Raw genomic sequence first — 19,381 nt, 5'->3', positions numbered from 1 at the left:
GAAAACCTCCTGTCCAGCATGCAAGAAAACCTCTTGTCTACCGATCTAATAGCTAGAGGCACTGAAAAAGAAGATAATTATAATAATAATCAATATTTATTGAGCTCTCTCTTTCTCTGCTAGGTACTATTTCAAGGGCTTACTTGCACTAAATCATTAATTCTCACAACAACCTTATAAAATGCAGAGGAAATCCACTTTTGATGAAGTCCTCTTTTACAGATGAAGAAACAGAGACATACAGCTTAAGTAACTTGCCTACAGGCACACTTACAGTAAGTGGCATAGCCTCAGTAGAGAGTCCATATCCCTAACCACAGCACTAACAACTCGTGTTAAAGATGGTTTCAATTCTACCTTATGTTCCTAGGTGCTAAGAGAATGTCCAGTGAGAAATTTCTCATTATGTCTCTGTATAAGCCCATTGTCTCTCTCCTACCAAATTTCCTAAGAATTCCCTTAATTGGCCTCCTAGGTCAAGGCATTTTCCAGGTTCCCCTAAAATACGGTTCTAGGGCTCCTAGCCTCATAATAACATTCTTGTAGACTGCTATCCATATTCACTTTGCCATAAGTAGCTTGGAGCTACTTATAAGTTGGGGATAGGGACTAGAAAGTTCCAAGCTAAATAGTCACTACAACACATTCATTATAGATTTAGAGGCAGACAGCCAAATCCCAGGCTCTGCCATTCAATAGCTTGGCATATATTTAACATTATGAGCCTCAACATTCTCATCTAAAAGTGGGGGTAATCAGAACTTCTACCTGATAAAGCTAGTAAATATGATGATGATGGTGATGATAATGATACATATAAAGTGCTTACCATTGGCCTGAAAGTGCTCAATATAGTCTACTATTTTCATTATTAAAATTTTTGTTTCCTCTCAGGTTCTTGCTGTAACTCTCTTCCATGTAAGCTCATCTTAACTGTCTTCACTACATTGTTTTTAATATGATAAATTTCCTCAAATTAATCTTTTTCAAAATTAAATACGATTCAAATTATTTATAATTAGGTACATTAGTTCCTAATGGCCAGAAAACATTATGGTTTGGGGAATGAAATATGGTAAATATTCATCTCTACCCCAATTGTTCTAAGTAGGACCTTCAGATAGGTGAAACAGATTTGGGTAAGGGACTATTATGAGAAGGTATTTTTTGCAAGGGCAAGAAATAAAGAAGGCAGAAAACCCAAGAGCTCAGTCTTACCTTGCCCTATAGAAGCAAGAACTCAACAGCGGCAAATTCCTCAGCTGCAGAAGGCCAAATGTCCCTGCCATGGGCAAGACTTTCTGTTACCCTCTCCATCTCCCTTTTTGGTGTGCCTCTTCTTAAACTATTTTTAGCAGCATCCTCATCTTCTACCCTATATCCTTTATTCACCCAAGTTTCTGCTCATTCTTGGTCTATGCCATCCTAAATTCCTAGCTTACATATAACCACCCTAGTCTGACTCTGACCATTCCTGCTGACTTTAGCTTTAGCTTTAGCTTCAACTGCTGATACCAGTCTTGTTTTCCCAATTCAAATTGCTGACAGAGAGATACTGATTGACCCAGATCCTTTTTTCATTCCAGAACATGTCAATCAAAGGTCACTAATCTGCCTATGTATTGACTGTATTGGTTAGTTTCCCAACTTTGGTCCAATTAAGTGTGTTATAGTAGGTGGAATCATCATATGGTACAAATTATTCAGCCTACCACTATCCCTTCAGCAACATCCTTGTTCTTGTATTTCCATTAGAGGTCCCTGTGAATATGGCAAAGTACTGTGCCCTAGGACTTAAGATTTTAGAATTGTAGAATAACCAAGATATGATAGGGTAGTTCATATCAGAATAAGAATACTCTAATCCCACTGTCAAGATTATTTTTAAAAAATTAATAAAATAATATTACTTTTTTTAGTTGGAAAGATTTTTGCACCCATTTTTTTCTGACAAATTTCTGGACTCCTAATGGTAACAATATCCTCATATTTGTGTAGAATTTTACATTTATCAAAGTAGATTTAGCTAAATATGATCTGCAAACCAAATTCACAGTGGCTTAAACACAAAAGGTGTTACTCTGTTACATAAAAGAGGTATGGAGGCCAGTAGTCCAAGGATGATTTCTCATTTCATTTTTCATTAGAGCCTTACATTATACAATCTTTCATTCCCAAACTCCTAGAGTGAGGAGCATTATCCATGCAAAAAGCCACCTAGAGTGTGAGCTATTACATCCATGTTCTGGGAAGTAGGATGGAGGGGAAAAAAGAAAGCTTGTGTCATCCACCATTTTTCATCCATTCATTCATTTGTTCATTCATTCATTTTTAAGTAGGGTGCATCCACACCCTGCAAGGAGTTCAATTCAGGACTTGAACTCATGACCCTGAGCTCAAGACTTGAGCTGAGATCAAGAGTCGGATGCTCAACCAACTAAGCCACCCAGGTGCCCCTGTGTCATCCCTTTTAATAAGTAGTAAGTACTACCTCTTATATCTCATTTGCCAGAACCTTGTCACAGGTCTGCATAAGGCTATATGAAAAGCTGAGAAATATCATCCTTTAGTTGAGTGAATAGATCCTCAAAATGAATTTAAGATTTCATAATTAAAAGGAGAGGAAAATGGATGTTTAAGAGCTAGTTAGTGGTCTTTATTACTGTCTATGTTTTTTAGATACTTGACTCCATCTATGTGTACTCCTTCCCTACAAGAATACACTCCCTTCTCCAGTGGAGACAACACAAAGTCTTCCCCAGTTACTGCATTAAGCTCAAAGTCTAGGATCTCTGGGTGATGCACAGTTCTCTCTGTCAGGTAAGTTGGTATTCCCCATAGTTTGGTGTCCTAGAACAAAGAAAAATTCTGCCTCCAACAAACTTGAAATACCATGGCAGAAAAGGGACTGCATAGTCACAATAAAACCTTCCTTTTGGAAATTGGAAGAATAGCAAACCTAACACCCACATAGGTCGAAACGATTATAAAACCCATTTGTGAAGAACTGAAAAGATATATGACTCTGACAGTGGAGTATGTTCCTGGGTTAGCTCCTCTGGAACCTCTGATTCTTCTTTCTGAGGAAATACTCCTATCCATTTTCTGTGACGCTTGGTTTTTCCCCCTGAGAGAGCTACCCATGTCCACTATCATCTCTTGACACACTGAAGTAGGTTCTGGAGGATATGACCTTCTTGGGGCCTGTACAGCTTTCACAGCCCACTCCAACTGGGCACCAGGTTCACTTAAGGGTTTGCAACCACATACTGTAGACTAACTTTGGAATATCTTTGCCAATTTAGTAGGCTTCTGATATACTTGTTTACAGTTAGTTTCACATACAAAAAAAAAATCAAGATTTTATCTACACTTAGTTTTTCAGCTTGGCAACTCTCATCTTTTATTTACTATCCTCTTTATTTATTGCCTTCTCTCTTAAATGAGTGAGAGAAACTTGGACAGTACTTAAAAAATGAGCTTGGATGGGAAATTGGTAACCTGAAGATTTTAAGTCAGTCTAGTTCTCATTATCTGTAGAGAGCTCTTGCTATAACGTTTGGTGATATAGTATTATCTCCCACTAATAGTGCCACTTTGTAATGATCGCTTAAAAATGCTTTGAGTTATGGAAGGAGTTTTCTCACACCTTCAATATCTCATAGGCAATGTGTACTATAGGTTGCATATGGAAACTCTAAGAGAAGAGGCATTTCCCCCTCTCTCTGGCCTTGGATCCCATTTCTCATTCCTATAAGACTTTGCTAAACTGACAAGAAGTACCAAACACACACCAACATTCTGAATTTTTCATACCATTCCCTAGTGCATTAGCTCTAATTCATATATGGTTTGTCTTCCAAAGGACAATAGGTGACAATGTGGCAGTTTCTTATTCCATAATGAAAGTTATTAATTGTCTGCCTGCAATACTTGAGCCCTCGCTACCTAAATATCTGAGCCCTCACTATCTTACTGCTAAGCCAGATCATGTTCTCAATTTCTGCTATTGCACTCTACCTCCAGATATCAAATATCTATATTAATTAAATATAGATATCTAAGATATCAAATTCTATATTAATTAAGATTCAGTTTGGCTGTGGATAAACAACAAAATAAAAACCAATCTATCAGAATCTTAACCAACACAGGGAGGCAAATATGCTACAGATTCTGCTGGAGGAAAGAGCAAACATAACTATCCAGTTAATTAAAGATAATCTTTCTCTTCTGAGCAAAGGTCAAGCATTCTTATTGCCCATTATAAAATACTTTGGTTCCTTAACTTTAGGGCTCATCTCCTGTAAAGCAACCCACTGCAGGTACCTGAGTCATCTGATCTGCTTCTTGCCACCCTATAGGGATTGCAGTTCAAGGAACCAATACAAATGCTGATGATCTGGTTACTGCTGTTACCACCAGTAATAAAGCCTCCTGTTGTTGACCTGAGAGTCACATGTCTTCTGCCAGCAACCAAGAAACTGTGACAGCTTAATTTGTTAGCTTGCAATTAGAGCAAAATCTCAGACTCCTCACAATTCTTGAAAGATAAAATAGACAGTAAATATTAATTCTGTTTCCTGGGTGAAAACAATACTCAGGGAAGTAATCAGACTCACCTCAAAAGCACACAGCGAGAACAGAGTGCACTTCTTCTCACTCCTCATCCAGCATGAATTACTGCACCTACAGCTGCTCCTATGGAACTAGGAAGGGTCTCAGTGCAAGTTATAGAAAGTGGCTGTTTGTCTCATAAGCAGGGAAAGGACTAGGATGATGCAAGTCTGCTTCCCCAGGTTCAAAATTTAAGGAGGCCCTCACTCTCGGGTGTGCGACCTACACTTGCATGAGGCTGAGAATGATGCCTCTTTAAATATTCTGTCCTTAGACATTATATTGCACAAAATGGGCCCATCACAGAAGGACAAATGCTGCATGCTTCCCTTTGCATGAGGTGTTTGAAATAGTGAAACTCATGGAAGCAGAGAAAAGGAGGTTGCCAGGGCTGGGAAAAGAGATGCTGTTCAATGGATAGAAAATTTCAGCAATGCCAGATGGGTAAGTTCTAGAGATATGTTGTATAGAACTGAGCCAGTAGTTAACAATTCTGCATTGTACATTGAAAATCTGTTAAGAGGATTAGGTATGATGTTAAGTGTATGTATGTTTCTTTTTAGAGAGAGCCTATCCTGGAGCTTGAATCACAAAGGATAGCTAATAATTTTTCAGTTCTCAAAAAAGATCACTTGGGCAGCTATATATGAAATGGAAGAGATTCCATTTTCCATGAACAGTTCAGACTTCTCTGCCAGAGCCAAGTAGTTACTGACAAAGGATCTTGATTTTAAGTGATAAAAGGTCATTTAATAGTGTTTTTTTAAATAATAGATTTTTTTCTAACTTTTCTACCCAGAAGTTTTAATATTTGGAAATACAAACCAATTATTTATTTATTATATATTGACCAGCAATTCATCCTTCTGCCAAAAATAAATTTAGAAAAATCTGAAGTCATTTTAATAAGAATTTAAACCATTTTTATTTTCACATACCAATTTATGACTCCAAACATATTTTTTTCAAAATTAACTTCCTAATGTCCCCAGAACTTATACCTGGCACTCTCCCATAAAGTGAGTATACAGATAGGTAAGTTTTATTTTTGGAAAATATGTAAACATAACTTTCATTAATATTGTTTATAATTTTCATAATTAGAAGTGCACTTAGAAGAGGGAAAATATGTATATATATATGCTATGCCCTGGAAGCCTCTTTTGCCTCATTTTCATCTAAGCCCTGCTTAGAAGTGTCCAAATCCACTGCCTTTCTTTTCTGACTCATTTTCTCTCAAACATACACTTACTCTTTCTGATCCCATTAATTGTCATTGAAACCTATACTCTCAAACAGATCTGAAATATATTCACACTAGCATCAAACAACTGCTGAAGCTTAACATGATCCTCCCAAAACTGTTGGAATTTTATTATTTTATTTTATTTTATTTTATTTTATTTTATTTTATTTTATTAGAGAGGGAGAGAAAGAGAGAGCATGCTTGGGGTTGGGGGTGGGTGGGCAAGGAAGAGGGAGAGAGAGAATCCTCAACAGGCTCTACACCCAGCTCAGAGCCCTTGCAGGGCTCAACCTCACCACCCTGAGATCAGGGTCTGAGCCTAAATCAAGAATGGATGCTTAACCAACTGAGCCGCTCAGGCACCCTCAAACTGTTGGAATTTTAAAGGTAATCTTTTGGCAAAGGCATGAACACTAAAAGTAGAATGCCAAGTACTCTAGCTTGAATTTTACCCTTTATAGGGGCTGTGGAAGGATTTCTGTTTGTGAAGAACACCACCAAAACCTTCACGAAATATACAAATCAGACTGCCCTATATTGCCAGTCACCTGCCATGTTTATCTCTGAAGTCTGTATCTAATATATTAGGTTTATCAATAGCAAATAATATTTTTTTTTAGAAATCTTGTCATTCAGTTCGTTCCAGAAGCAGAGGTGACCTTATTTGTCCCTTTAAAAATGGAGTTAAGTGAAGTCCGAAAGATATTTCTATTTAGTCATTCTTACTTTACTGAAGCCACAAGATGAAAAGAAAGACTTCATCAGCCAGATGGTTCAAGCAAGAAGTCAAATAAAGACAAACCCCCGATTCTCTGTCTGCCTGGAAGCCGCTGGCATCTCCTTCCAAGTGCTAAACAAACGAGCCTTTGTGCACACTCATGATGGATCCCTTTGAAGCTCTGGCATCCTGATTGGCAACTTTTCATATCTGCCCATCTTAGAACAGGGAGATTGGGAAACAGAGAGGGAAGGACCAAGAGAAGGAGGCGGCACTGGGCTGGCTCCGAGCCCACTGGGTAAACATGCTAGCTCCCTTGTGACACAGATAACTTTTCAGAAATGAAAAGGGAGTATCCAGCTTCATTTGGAATAAAGATGAGGAAATGACTCTCAGCTGTCCACATACAACAAAACAACCGACCACTCCAGAGTAGTCAGCCTTCCATCTAAGGGTAGACCAGACGGGATTTCTCTCCCAAAGTATATGTTCCCCTTCAAGAATGTTTACACTGCTAGTGTCTTCCACATGCTGGGGACAGAGACATTTTAATGAGATCCATAGTCTTTACTTCCTACAACGAATACACAGTCACAAACTTAACTTCAGGACAATAGCAGCTTTACTTTTCCAAAAGCTTTCCTTATATTGATTGATGGAGTTTGGGTGGCCTTTGATTACGAGTTCAGGATTATGAGTTTGAAACTCTGACGTCCAGTTTTCAGTTTAAATCTAACTTCTTGTGTGACCCTTCACAAGCAATTATTTCCTGTCTTATTTTTCCAGGCTTTTAAGGGGACTATAGTGATGATGGTGGGGAGAAGGGAAGACAGGGATATATCCAGTTTTAAATACTTTCAACTGATTTCAAGACAACCATTATCAAGTATTTATCAAGCATCTGCTCTCAACAGTGAACAACAACAAAAAGATGAAACAATATCAAAGAAAAAGAATATAAGAATGATGCATTCAAGAAACTTACAAACTAAATGATGACAAAATTAAGTAGTTAATATAAATACAAGAACTAACAAGGTGGTGTCCAGTCAAATACATCACTGATTAATACTAGCTATTTGAATTTGAGAAAAAAAAAAGATGCATCATAATTAGTTGGGTTATTTGGGATAGGCTTTATGAACTAGAATGGACTTTAGGTTTAAAAAAAAAAAGAATGGGCTTTAGGTTAACCATAAGAAAAATAATAATAACACTGACTTGTAAAAAAGAAAGGTAGTTTTTTTTAAAGTAATCATATTTTCCAAATATAAAATAAGCAACAAATAGTTTTATCGTGGTTAACATCAAGGTTAACCAAAACATGATCTCATTCTCCTTCGTAATTCAGACTTATTAGATTAAAAACAAATGCTTAAAAGGAGACAATGCTGAATTACTAGGGAGATTATAGCAGGATTGCCACATGATAAGTGACTTTTTAGGATATTGAACCATTTCATCTGGTCCCCAGACTCCTACCTTCACCCAGAATAATTTTACCTACTGTTTCTTCCTACTTCCGTCTTCTGCTTGCCAAATGGCAGCCTCGCTTAAGGGGTATAAAAAGTAAACTTGACCATTTATATTTCATCCAGTATCAAAGGTCATTGAAAGTATCTTTACGAGAAAGATACAACAACACATCCTTTCAAGATACAAGATTTGTATCTTGTGAGAAGTCCTTTTCTTCTAAAGTTGTTAGGAGTTTATCCTATTTGCAGTGTTCACATTCATATTATCTGCCATTTGTATTTTCATTTTCACCATATTCAATACATACACACACAGAGGAGTTTATTTGCCTCAAGTTTATTAGATCTTAGAGGAGCTTCCAGTGGAAATCAAACAGAATTTAGAGAAAACAAAGTATATTCAAATATATTGTCTCAAAATCTATTTTTATTGATACTACTCTAATTTCTTCTAGTTCTGTGGTATATGAAGCAACACTTATTTTTAAGACTGGATGGGGCAAAACACAAGGTTAAAATAAAGTGAAATGCATTTATACTCACAGATCTCCTAATGACTACACATCCTAAAAGTTACCCTACTACATGCTCCGGAGATTCAGCTATAAAAAAGAGAGAAGAGAGATATCTCAAAAAATGGAGACTATCATTTTAAACTGCAAATTAGGGGCACCTGGGTGTCTCAGTGGTTGAGTGTCTGTCTTTGGCTCAGGTTGTGATCCCGGGTCCTGGGATTGAGTTCCGCATCAGGCTCCCTGCAGGGAGCCCACCTCTCCCTCTGTCTCTGCCTTTCTCTCTGAGACTCTCATCAATAAATAAATAAAATCTTAAAAAATAAAATAAAATAATAAACTACAAATTGGATGCTGTCTTATTTATATGAAAAGTCAAGTTCCAGACCAGAGTTAGCCATCATGGTGATCAACCCGTAGCTAACGAATCCTACAGAGACACCTGTAGGGCCATTAAGGAGACTTGTCAGCTCCCATTGATAATGACCTTGACAGTGATCTTCTCTAATGCTGAAGATGGTAAACCAAATCCTCAAGATAAAGGATAGTCTGTGTTTGGAGTCATGAGCAAGGTTTAAGGCAAACAACAATTAAAGTTGTTTTCCCATGTAAAATCTATGGGCTGTTTCCAGCCAAAATGAAATAACAAGAACTAGATTTACCCTCCTCTAGAACTTAAAAAATAAACAAAATACATGAAACAGTGATTTTCAGTTATTGGATATTGGGTAGCACAGGACAGTGACCTAATAAAGAGATGGGAAACAACAACAAAGAAAGTGATCCTTGTGGTTACCCCGGCTTATTGTTTGGAGAGAGTTTCTAGATCAAAGCCCAGGGAGCCGGAACACAGGTGGTACCTGGTAGAGTCTCTGAGTTGAGGAAGTAGAACTCAGAGTCTGTGGAGGCCAGGGGTTTACAGGCAGGTTCCAAAGAAGACAGATGCAGAGAGAGAGAGAGAGAGAGAGAGAGAGAGAGAGAAGTTTGCAGAGGGTCCATTTTCAGTCTGTACCTGAATTCTGATCAGCACATGAGTAAAGAAAAAAAAAAAACTACCTGAACCTGGGGTGTTGGGGGACCACCCAAGGGAATAATCCTCAGAACTCATACAGAGACAGGCATAGATTGCTCACCCTCAACAGTGGGAAAACTGAATAATTCCCAGGACACTAAATTGAACAGTCAGAAGGATATCACCTCAATGGTGGGGAAAATTTAGTCCTAGAATAAAGGCTGTTCTAATCTCACCTAATAGCATTTAAAATGTCCATAGTTAAAATAATTTATTTCTCATCTTTGGGGATGATGGTTGCCATCTGGCCCCTACGCTAAACCCGGACTCCTTGGGAGATGTAAAAGAGTCTCCAAACCTGTTGAGTGACTTCTTCATTCCAGTTCATGGGACACAGGGCACCCTGCCCCCACTGCTGCCTTACGCCATCTCTCTGTGGAGCCATCAGCCCTCGGCTTCCAGAGAAGTGGAGCTAGATCTTCCCAGCTCTGCTTAGGGTTTGATGCAGTGGAATTGTATATGGGTTGGTGGTGGGAATTGATCCTGTCCCTCATCCATTGGGACATAAGGATTTGACGTTCGGGAGTCAACCCTCCTGTCAGTGCCATCTGACCAGTGGTCTTCCTACTTTCTCATCCGTTCGCCACCCTCTTGTGTTTTGTTGGGGACAGTTGTTTTGTGGCTGTCTACAAATGCCTTTTGTGACTAATACCATGCAAAACATCTTGTATTTCCCAGGGCTTCCAGGGAAGACCGTTGCCAATTTCACAAAAGTATCATCTGTCACTTCCTGTGTAGGCATAGAATTCTGCATCTTAAAAAACTTAACTGGTATGATTTTATGCTGTAATAAAATGACTTATAACAATAAAAAAAATTTTTTTGACTTTGTCCCAATTTCAGCATCTGATGTCCCAGTTATACAAGAGCAAAAAAGGACAGGGGTAAGAACATCACAGGAGTGGAATAAGGCATATCATTCAAATTGTTCTTTCTCCTCTATGCATCTTTTCCACTGAGCAGCACAGGAATCTGATATCCTGGATCAAGTCATAAAATCTAATGTCCCCGTAAGTTCAGTGAATGTTTAAGGAACTTGCAGTGGCAACACTGGAAACTGTTTACTTCCTCATTTTGCACAATGTACTGATTGTTCGGTAGCATTACTGCATCGCTGTTAGGCAATTATCCACATATCATTCAGGCTTCATGCTTCCCAGAGACCATGCTGTTGATTTTCCCACCCATGACACTTGCTCCTAGCTCAATTTCACTGTTCATTAAAGCACGAATTTGATAAACTCAGTAATGTTGCTCTTGGAATCATAAGTTAGTCTTCCAAGGTTGGTCTCATAAACATTTTGGTGAAAAGATATTTTTTTTTCATTTTGTAGAAGAGAATCTTCAGTGGTCTTACTCAGAAAACAAAAACACAAAGTTGTGATTTCCTGCAGGATTTCTCAGCTGTTGTGATAAAAATTTTGTGTTCCTCAGAAAGCCCCTGATGACACGAAGCTAAGCTGGTGATATTGCCATCTCAAATAAGCATAAGGGGGGATACAAGATCCCCTGGCAATATTCAGAGTTCTCGGATTTCTGAACCCAGTTGTTATGGCCAGGGAATGCCTGCTGACTTCTCTGTTAGTAGATTCTATTTTGAGAGATTGTCTGGGAGGCAGTTGCCTGCAAAATTTTCAGGGGCTTCCTGGTTAACATCTAAGTCCAGATGCTCCTCTTTCCTGCCCTCTCACTGCTGGCAATTGTTACCTCTCTCTGAGGGTTTGCACAGATGAGAACAAGCCTTAGGATGGAACTACATGCTTCTTCGTTGATATTTAACCATCCAATGAAATGTCAACAGTGGCTCTTTTACCACTGTCTTGGGTAGAAAATCACATCCTCGTAAATCCTCCCTGGATTTAGCCATAGATTCGATAAAGTCACAAAGTCCAAACACAAGTCGCTACAGGGGTGGAGAGAGAAATTCAGAAAGGACTCTTCTCTGACCTTAATACAGTCCACCCTGTATTGAGCTCCTATAACTTTGTGGGAGGCAACTGAGTAAAGGAAGAACAAATCAGAGCCTGTTCACTCCTATCCAATATATTCTGAAATGTTATGCTCATCTAGACACTTGTTCATAATACTGGAAATACAGCCTTCCTTTTTCTATAATGTAACCAGCATTCTTTCTTGCAAATGAATAGGATCATATTAGTTCATATGTAGTTAAGAATTTATTTCAAGGGGAGATCCCTGGGTGGCTCAGCAGTTTAGCGCCTGCCTTCAGCCCAGGGCGCAATCCTGGAGACCCGGGGTCGAGTCCCAGGTCGGGCTCCCTGCATGGAGCCTGCTACTCCCTCTGCCTGTATCTCCGCCTCTCTCTCTCTCTCTCTCTCTCTCTCTCTCTCTCTCTCTCTCTGTCTATCATGAATAAATAAATAAAATCATCTTTAAAAAAATAATTTATTTCAAGAGCACAGAATAAAAGAAAAACGTAAGATCAATTAAGCTTAGAGTTAGAATTAATTGTGAATTTGGATTTAAGTTTCTTCCATAGATTTCTTAAAACACATTTTAGGGATCCCTGGGTGGCGCAGCGGTTTGGCGCCTGTCTTAGGCCCAGGGCGCGGTCCTGGAGACCCGGGATCGAATCCCACGTCGGGCTCCCGGTGCATGGAGCCTGCTTCTCCCTCTGCCTGTGTCTCTGCCTCTCTCTCTCTCTCTGTGACTATCATAAGTAAATTAAAAAAAAAACAACACACATTTTAAAAAATACCCTTAAGAATTTTTTAGAGTTTAGTGCCTTTTATGGTGGAGAAAATTTTATCTGGAGTGCAGCATTTTCTTCAGTTATATTTCATTTTTTTCTTCTATTAAAGTATAATAACATTAATGTAAATTATCTTTAAAAGAATTATAGTATGATCACATTTTTATAGTTATGTCTGTCCATCTACTCATTCAGTTTTACCTATAGCTCTATCTATATGTTACATACAGATCTGGAATGATTCTCACCTAAAGTTAATGATGGTCATTTTGAGATGGTTGGTTTGGATGGCTGTTCTGTATATTCAAGCTTTGCAGTATTTCTTGAAAAGGTTTTGAATTTTTTTTTTGGTTTTGTTACTTAGGAAGATAATAAAAAATTAAAAAATCACCCTATTTTCAAATTTCTATTCAAAATTTAGTTGTATTTTAAGAGAAAAAAACACACAAAAAAAGGATTTTAAAAGTCCTTATAAAGACATCAAAATACTTAGAGATCTTTTGAAAAAATGTATCTCCAAATACTAGTTCAGAGCTATAATACTGAATGTAGGTTTGGGTCTCTAAATGTATAACACTGGGAGAAAACCATTTGAGAGAAGCACCTACCTTATCTTCAGAGGATCATTATCACCTGCACACAATAGTCTCAATCAATAGCTTCAAGTAACTTTTTAAAAAAATATTTTATTTATTTATTAATGAGAGACACAGAGAGAGGCTGAGACATAGGCAGAGGGTGAAGCAGTCTCCCTGCAGGGAGCCTCATGTGGGACTCCATCCCAGGATCCCAGGATCACGTCCTGAGCTGAAGGCAGATGCTTAACCACTGAGCCACCCAGGTGCCCCCAAGTGACATTTTTTTATATGCCCTAGATCATGCCTCCACATTTTATCCCCTAAGTTCTCTAAAGTTCTCTCCATAAATAGAAACAAGAGTTTTGTACACAACTCATTAATTAATTTTTACCTCTCAAATGACAATTTACTGACCTAACTGCCTACTCAATTAATTTCACAAGAGTTTCAGTGGCTTGAACTAGCCACTCAAGCTATGGGACCCAAGAGATGCAGAGTTCTGAGGTTGTCACTGGTAGCAGATACTGTATCTGTATTTATATGGCCTTTAGTATTACACGGAGATTCTAGGGCAAGCAAAAGAAAAAGCCATATAGAAATCTAGATAAGACTGGGAGAAGGATGAAGAAAACCTGAGGGGAGTGTACAGAAAAACAGATGCAATTACAATGGAATAAAAAGGGCTGTTTTCTAGAAGATGTTCTATCATCATCTCAAATGAAGCTTTCAAGAGTCAAGAAAACTAGGGCATCTATGTGGCTCAGTCTGTTAAGTGTCAGACTCCAGGTTTCAGCTCAGGTCATGATCTCCGGTCATGGGAGGAGCCCTCCTTGGGACTCTGCACTCAGCATGGAGTTGGTTTGAGATTATTTCCCTCTGCCCCTTCCCCTGTTTGCATGTTCTCTCTCACTCTAAAATAAATAAATAAAATCTTCACAAAGAAAAATCAAGAAATCCAAAGGGTGTACTCATGTTTGAAATGTAAAAATGTAGGAGTAATCATGGGGGTGAAGGAATCCTTAAATTTAGAAACATATTTTCTTTACTGTGAAGATTTTTCATTTTGAGCAGCCTTCCAGAATTCAAAGTAAGTAGGAAAACCATGAGAGATGCAGTAAGAAGTGATAAAAAATATATATATTAGTACATACAAATATATATTACCTTACATATTTCATTGCATTGCCTTATAAAGATTTTCAAGTAGAAACAAACACGTTCCTTGAGTCTGTACTAATAGGACCACGTCTTGAATCGTAACAACATGAATTATCACTTAATTAGTGAACAAATAATCTTAACAGAATAGAAGCAGAAAACATGAGATAAAACCTGGATAGAGAAGATCAGATATTACGCTCCAAATATGAGTCTATTTTCAAGTATTGAAAATAAATAGAATAAAATGATATGTTTTTTACTCTTGGAAATATTTCCTTTCGGGGAAAAAAAAAGAAAGAAAGAAAATAGCTAATGTATTAATGGACTGTTACTGTCAAGCCAAACAATTGTGGAATGTTCAGTCTGCATAATAAATGAGCCTCCACTACACGCATGCTGACATATTTACAGCATTAACAAATGTTAGATACCTGTCTATTTTCAGCTAGTGCCAGGAAAATCACCCACAGCCACAGAGCAATCTCTTCCAGTTGCCCAACCTATTTAAAAGTAGTTGTGGGGTACCTGGGTGGCTTAGTCAATTGGACAGTTGGCTCTTGATTTCACCTCAGGTCACGATCTTGGGGTCCTGGGATGGAGCCACAACACCCCCGCTCCCACTCAGCCCCACTACCCCACTCAGTGCTCAGGGGGGAGTCTGCGGATTCTCTCTTCCTCTCCCTCAGCCCCCCCCACCACTCATGATCACTCTCTCTCTCTCTCTCTCTCTCTAAAATAAATGGGTAAACACCTTTCTAAAAAAATCAATAAAAGTAAATAAAATAAAAGTGGTTGTCATTGGATGGGGATAAAACTATGCTCTGACTAAAGGCATGTCCCTCTGCATTTGCCACCCAAGCGTTAATTTTGAAGCATTCAGGAGTTTCTCTTTTTTATCTGCTCTTTTCTTCAGATAATTGGGACTTCATCATATTTAAGAAAGCTGCCTCCTTTGTCCGTTGTAAATTCCAGGAATTCTAATTTAGGATCAAATCTCTAAGGAAAAGTCTATCCATCTGTAAAGCCTTTTCTGTGTGTGTCTCTGATAGTCTAATTGGCTCCATTTCTTTTTGAACATTCTGTTTATCCACCTAATTATCCTGGGAAAACTGGCATGTTTATCAAGTTAAACTAAACAATTGACAGAAGAGACCAATAAAATAGGGTTTTCAGGAGCAGCCGCAGCCTCCTTGACTATTGGCTTGAGTAGAGTTTGTCTTATTTAAAAGAGTATCATATTCAGGAGTTTAGGAGTTGAAAAGAGAATTAAATTCTCATAAAGAAAAGGGTACATCATTAAGCACAGCTATTAAAATAGAGAGTTTTATGAACCATGTCATCATGACAGGTTCATGTAAATCACCATCATTAAAATGCAGTAAGCATCCATGTATGTAACGACATTTATGAGCTTGTTTTATTCTGACTTAATACCACACCAAATCCTGGTTTGGGTACTGGAGTTCCAGACTTGCTGCAGAATAGTGCCCTCTGCTGATTACAATGAAGCACTACATTTCAAGGGAAAAAATTACAGGGAAAGGAAGGAGAGCAGGAATGAGGAGCAAAGGGGAGAGGGAAAAGTAGGAAAGAAAAGGAGGGCAAAAGAGAGGAAAAAATAAGAGAGCAAATAAGCAAGTAAACTTGGGTTATATAATCTTTAGCTGAGGCTTTGGTATATATTAACAATAAAGTATGTTTGCCCTACAGTTACGGTTGTTCAGTAAAGAGATTGTACCTTTACTGCAGAAAGTCTGTCATCCCTGAAAGATTAAAAAAAAGTCTTGTTATTGAAACTGTTCAGAAATTACTGTCTGGTGATGTAAATTAATTTGGAGGAGCTACAAATTTAAGAGCTAGTGAAAGATCAACTCATAGTAGTAATGATTAATACTAATTAATATTATCCCTCCCCGGCCCCCTCCCAGTGTCATCCCTGAGGCCAAGTTTCTCACATTTTAATGAGCATCAAGAATCTCTTAGGGAACTTCTTAAAAATACAGTTGGCCAGGGCTCTGCCTTTGAGGATTTTAATTCAATAGTGCTGTGGACATAGGAATCTGCATTTTATTATATATCCCCAGAGGACAATGATAAGGTATTTCAGTTGCTCAGCTAGGAGCACAAGGATCACTGTGCACCTGGTCTGTCATTCAGGGGACTAGAGCCCCACTGTCAGTGCTCTTGGAAGTAGTACCCTACCTTTCATCATCACCCCCACCATCACCATAGTTGCTATAATTTATTGATATTTCCTATGTATGAGGCACTATATTCTCATTTTCCTTAGACCATGGCTTAAAAAAATAAGCCTCTGCCTTCTTTCTTTTCTTTTTTTCTTTTTTTTTTTTTTTTTTAGCCTCTGCCTTCTTATTAGTACCGAGATCTTCAAAAAAGGAACCTGGACCATGCCGAAGGCATAGCTGAGCCTCAACAAATGCTGGTTTTGCTTCCCCTCCCCTGTATCCCTTGCTGTTTTAGACTGAAATGGCTGCTTAATCATATCAAGACCCTAACTAACCCTGGAGGAATTCATCGTTGCTTTCCATAGTTGCTCAAAGTCCAAGTTCTAGAGAACAAAGATGTCATTAACTGATCCCTAAATAGGTTTTAATTGCCTTCAAAACATTCTGAAAGATGCCTGCTCCCGTTCATTCTTTGAAATGCATTTACTTGTGCCTTGATCTACTTTCCCCTCTTTGGTACATAGCCATGCTTCTGGCCACATCTGCGTTCCTTACGTGCTGAGATAAGGAGAGTCAGCAGAGATTGAATGAGATTGAGTCCAAGCTGAAACCTAGTCCATTATTTCATATAAACACAGAACCTGATGATTACTCAGAAGCAACATTAAATGGACACTGACAGATGAGAGGTTTTACCATATAATTATTTCACACCCACTTTATACAACTCAACTCATCTGTATCAAATAAAACTGGTACGTTTTCTTTAACAAATAAGGAGAAAGAAGTGGCTAGTGGAACAAACGAGAACACAGAAGCTACCAAGTTGAATGGATGAGGGCTCATTTCAGTACAAGCTGTATCCATTCAACTCAAACTGGCTTACCAAGGAAATGGATTTTTATTGGTTTATGCAACACACAAGTTCATGAGTGGTACTAGAATTAGAGTAGATTCCTGTCCTCTGAATACCCAAGCCTCTATCTACCTCGTTTTCCTCTGTGTTGGCTTTATTCTCAGACAACCTTTTTCTCCATGGGAGGATGGTGGCCCCTAACGATCTCAGAGAGATGGGGCCCCCTGCACTTTTTGCAGTAGAACACATTGGCTGGGTCCCTTTCCCATCCCCACCACAATCACTGTGAACATGAAAGAAGAACATAAGATAAGGACCATGTGAACAACCCTGATGGAAGAGGGTGGAAGTCTAGGCTGAATCACATTTATGGAGAACAGGGCAAGAAGCTGGCAGGAGAGACAAATGCTTCCTACTAGATACACTCTCTTGAAAATGCAGGGAATGCAGTTTTTCAAAAACAAAGAGAAAAAATCATAATTCCATGACCTACAGCATGTGGAAGTGAATGTGACTCGACACGGTTGGAGAGCTAGCAAAAATGCTACTCTGATTGAGCAACAGCAAATCTCAAAAGAGGACCAGAGGGAGAAGGAAGCCAAAGAATCCAGCATGGATACACAGACACGATAACAAAAACAAATATAAAAACTTGTCTAGAAGGTTAAATTTCAAGACACAGAATGTCTACATACTTGGGGGAGTCAATGAAATTGATTTATTACTGATGTCTGAAGCAAAAAGGTGGTCAGAAATACTAGACTTACATAAGATAAATATGTTTTTGAGGGACAGAGAGAATTCCTGAACTCCTATTTAGCTGCTTTTCTCTTTGAGTTTTAGCAGTGATGGCTCATTGCCACCCCAAAACTTGTTCTCATCATCTAAGTAAAACAAATCACCTTCTAGTGGAGTTGTGATGCGCCTGGTCAAAGATGGTATTTTTAGCCTCCCTTAAAGCTCTGTGTTGGCTCTTGACAAAGTTCCAGCAAACAAGGATAAACAAGCTGATTTTAAAATGCTGGATCAGCAGTCAGCCACATTGCCCCTTCTGCTCCCAGCTACCTGAAAGGTGCAAGTGATGGGTGGAGCTCCAGCTTCATGCTGGAGACTAAAACCCTAATATTAAGATGATACCAGAGAAAGAAGGAGCTGGTTCCCTGCTCACTTGGGACCATGTTTCCTTCTCTTTTGTGGAAAGAGCTGTGCTTTTGTGTTTTCTGTTACTTATAGCCAATTTTAACAAATAAAATGGCCATCTGATGGAAGCACATTGATTCACCTTTGGTATGTCGAGATAAAGAAAGAGTCATTTGTTCAGTATGACAAAATATGCTCTGTGGCAAGATGGGAAGGCCCAGGAGATGCAACTCTTGCCTTAGAGGGACTTACACAGTTATCTAATGATGCTTAGTTAATCAATCCATTAATTAATTATTAAGGAAAAGCCCATCTAGGGTAATTGAGAGTTTGAAAATGAGATACAATGGTAATTTAACAATTGCAAATTATAGAAAGATGCAAAAAAAAGTTAGCTGTGAGGAATTCATTCTTTTTTTTTTTTTTGCAAAAGAGTAGATAATTTAGAAATGGTAGCTTTGTATGTCAAGATTCTAGGACAGATTATTTAAACAGTGGTTTCTAAACAATGGACAAGAAGGAAGTGGTAACTAAATGCATTACAGATTTACTAAAGACCAGTTATAAAGAATTATTTATACTTTTAACTTTGACAAAGAAATGTAGCCTATTGGGGCACCTGAGTGGCTCAGTGGTTGAGCATCTGCCTTTGGCTCAGGTTGTGATCCCAGGGTCCTGGAATCGAGTCCCGCATAGGGCTCCCCACAGGGAGCCTGCTTCTCCCTCTGCCTATGTCTCTGCCTCTCTCTGTGTCTCTCATGAATAAATAAATAAAATCTTAAAAAAGAAGATGAAGAAGAAGAAAGAAGAAGAAGAAGAAGAAGAAGAAGAAGAAGAAGAAGAAGAAGAAGAAATAGAAATGTAGCCTATGGCTTTTTTTAGCAAGGGTTTTGTCGAGATCTTTCATAATATCATTTAAGAAAAGATGGAAAATGGTACTGTATATGCAGGTGGAATTGGAACTGATTGGACAACTATGAATGGGCATCAACCTAAAGGGAGATTTCTAGTTGCAATTCACAGGGGTCTCTTGTGCCCAGTTGGCCCATTTTCATCATTGAAGCTATGGAGAGTCAATTCACAAAGCATAGACAGAACATGAAATCA

At 38.5% G+C, this 19,381-nt stretch overlaps 1 long non-coding RNA gene across 1 annotated transcript in view; it reads right to left on the bottom strand.

Annotated features, from left to right (window-relative positions):
- Positions 1 to 6,699, bottom strand: part of LOC129502978 (uncharacterized) — a 45,203-nt gene extending 38,504 nt beyond the window's left edge. Inside the window, exon 1 of the long non-coding RNA XR_008663078.1 lies at positions 6,590 to 6,699. This is a non-coding gene — a long non-coding RNA (uncharacterized LOC129502978). The remainder of the gene's footprint in view (positions 1 to 6,589) is intronic.
- Positions 6,700 to 19,381: the final 12,682 nt, after the last annotated feature.

Source organism: Nyctereutes procyonoides, unplaced genomic scaffold (genome assembly GCF_905146905.1).
Source record: "Nyctereutes procyonoides isolate TBG_1078 unplaced genomic scaffold, NYPRO_anot_genome, whole genome shotgun sequence".
In the NCBI taxonomy this organism is placed as follows: domain Eukaryota; kingdom Metazoa; phylum Chordata; class Mammalia; order Carnivora; family Canidae; genus Nyctereutes; species Nyctereutes procyonoides.
This window is presented reverse-complemented; position numbering and strand designations above follow the sequence as displayed.